A 3,145-nucleotide genomic window follows, 5' to 3' on the forward strand; every position below is an offset into this window, starting at 1 on the left:
ATGATCTCAGGGTCATGGGATCGAGCCCAGCACCAGGCTCTGTGCTCAGCACCGAGTCTGTTTGTCCCTCTCCTCCTCCTCTGCACGCACCGCCCCCCCCCATCATGCACACTCTCTCTAATAAATAAATAAAATCGTAAAAAAAAAAAAAAGAAAGAAATACCTCTTGCTACAATGGATAAGAGTTGGAGGATAAAATCCTCCATTCCTCCCCAATTTGGGGAATATGACTCTGAGGAGTGTTCTATGCAGTCCCCAGAGCTCCCCAGTGGGACTGAGCCACTGTTTCCCAATTTACCCTAAATTGGCTTCTTTCCCTTCCCTGTCTTACTTTTCCACTCCCTGGTGGGAGCTTCCTGGGACCACCTCTGAAATAAACTGCTTGCCCTCAAATTCTTGTTTTGGAGAAACCCAACTTAAGAGAATGATACAATAAATGGAAGTCATAGACAGGTGGCAGATCTGCGCAGGTGCGGGCGAACTAAACAGTGTTTATGCAGCACCTAATGTGTTAATCAGGCTTTGGAGGCCTGGAAATGGGGGAGGAATATGGAGGAAGCGCTGTGTACAAACATTCAAAGGGCAGGTATGGAAAGTGAGCAACTTATATTGGACTTCCTTCCCTGCCCCAGGGAAGGGATGACTTTTCTGCCTTAACAAGCTGTTTTGGTTTAAGAATTTCCTCCCTCATCTTCAGGAATAATCTTCCCCTTCTGAACTGGTGAATCTTAATGTACCAGTGAGATCACTTACTCTTTAAGTCACATCGCCCAAGTCAGCCTTATTATTACTTCTGCTTTTATAAAATGTCTCTTTCACAAGTCAGGATCAAAGAACAAAATACGGGACACAGCAAGTTTAAGAGCGTGGACTCCTCCGGCACTCCTCAAAGTCAGGCCAAGGGCTGGCAATTTTTCCTGTGAACTAGGGAAGGGGTGATGACAGTCTGATGAGAGTAGGACAAACTGGAGATGTCTTTTTCCTCTAGAACCTTCTAGAATGTCTGTCAGATGATTGCCTCCATCCAGCTTGGCTGTGAACCAGGTAGATTCAATCAGATGAGAAGAGTTTTTTCCAAAATAAAGGAAGCAAAGCCAGCAAGTCCTCAGTCTTGTCTTTGATGATGTAATTTGGCCCAAATGCCTTCTCTGAGGTTATGTAGTCTGAAAATATACATTAAAGATCCCTCAAAATACTGAGAAATACCCCAAATGATATACTGCACAGAGTGTTTGCTGAATGAAGGAAGCTGTTAAAGAACAGTGTTTCCCATGTGAAGTAGAAGCCCAGGGCTTCCTCTTGAGTTCAGTGGGAGACTTCTAGCAATGGGCACTGCTGTTCCACACAGCTTCTGGGGGGAAAGTCAACTGGCCCACAGCTGGACCTCCACAAACTAACGCCCTTATCAGCAGACATTCTCTTGCTAGACTTTGTATGTGGTACACAGCAGATTGTTTAAGCTGTTTGAAAAAATAGAGTCTCATTGGGCAATGAAATAACTAAGCATTCACTATTATCTTCCAAGCTCATCCAGGGCATCATGCAAGGCAGAGACATCATCCATCCTGCTGACTCTCAGAGGTTTCACCTGGATGAATGCATTCCCCAGTCCTGCCGCCTCTGGACAGGAGACTAAAACTGGTGAAGGCTGATGGAGATACACGGCAGAAACCAAGTCAGGGACTATAGACAACTCTGGAGTCTTGTGAAAGCCTGGCTTGTTCAGAGGTTTCAACAGATAGAGTTGATGCTGAGTGACGTTTGTTATTCTAACAGAATGAAAAGACACTCTGGGAGAAGTGGGATGGACTATAGGGAGAAAAAAAATTTAAAGATCAACACTTTCATTAATGGATCTTCCCCCATCCCAATCTTTTTGCTTGCTCTCCTTAAGCACCTTGAGTTGCAACTCCTCCCCAACCTTGAAGGGCCAACTGGAAAGGTGCCTCCTTACTGCTTAGTAGTTAATGTGCACTGAACACTTACGACATGACAGATATTGTGCTAATAGCTTCACAGCCTTATTCTATTCATTTTCACGTTGCCATGTAATAAGATAGAGAAAAGGGTCTTAAAAACCTGGCAGTTGAATTCCTCTTATAAAAGGGAATGTCTTTTGAAAAGCAGCTACGTGAGGTGCTTAGTGAGGGTAGCAGACCACAGACCAAAGACCACACTCATCAGCCAACATCACTCCAACCCCCTTCTCCCACGTTGTCCACACTGGTGATAGAGAACTATAAAGTCCATCTCCCACACTCTTTGGGGCTGGGGATCCATGTGGGACCTGGGCTCCATCAAAAAAAACTTGGAAGAAGGAAGGGAAGTCCATGAGGTCATACCCCTGCATGGGGAAATGGTGGCAGAGGAGTGTTGTTCTCTGTGGCTGGCAGGGGCAGTGGTGGCTTCTGTCTCACAGCAGGGCAGCACGATCCTGGAGGCCAGGAGGCAGCAATTCCCTTGGCAGTTCAGTTCTCAGACATTGTAGTTGTGGGCATTGCTCCTAGAAGTCCAGTTCAGAGTCTGCCCCTCCATCATCCCAGTGAATCTATGAGTCACCTAATATCCCTTAATAAATCCCATTCTGGGTGGCTCAGTCGGTTAAGCATCTGCCTTAGGCTGAGGTCAGGATCCCAGGGTCCTGGGATCGAGCCCTGTGTCCAGCTCCCTGCTCAGTGTGAAGTCTGCTTCTTCCTTTCCCTCTGCCTGCCACCCTCCCCCAACCCCCCCACTTGTGCTCTCTCTGCCAAATAAATAAATAAAATCTTAAAAATCAATCAATCAATCCCATTCTACCTAAGCCAACCAGAGTGGATTTCATAGTCTGCAACTAAGAACCTTTCTTTTTTTAAAGTTTTTAATTCCAGTTAGTTAACATACAGTGTGATATTAGTTTCAGGTTACAATATAGTGATTCAACACTTCTGTATATCACCCAGTGCTCATCACAAGGACCCTCCTGAATCCCCATCACCTATTTCACCTTCGCCCTCCCCCCCTTCCCTCTGGTAATCATCAGTTTGTTCTCTATAATTAAGAACCTGTTAGTAAGAACTCTACTGATACAGGACAGAAGTTGAGACCTCCAGGCCCTGGGTGCTAACCGGTGCTGAGGCTTCACAGAGGACCAGTGACTCCCTTGCAT

Source organism: Mirounga angustirostris, unplaced genomic scaffold (assembly GCF_029215605.1).
Source record: "Mirounga angustirostris isolate CCGP_5_RB_7025 unplaced genomic scaffold, mMirAng1.0.hap1 SCAF_1, whole genome shotgun sequence".
Taxonomy (NCBI): Eukaryota; Metazoa; Chordata; class Mammalia; order Carnivora; family Phocidae; genus Mirounga; species Mirounga angustirostris.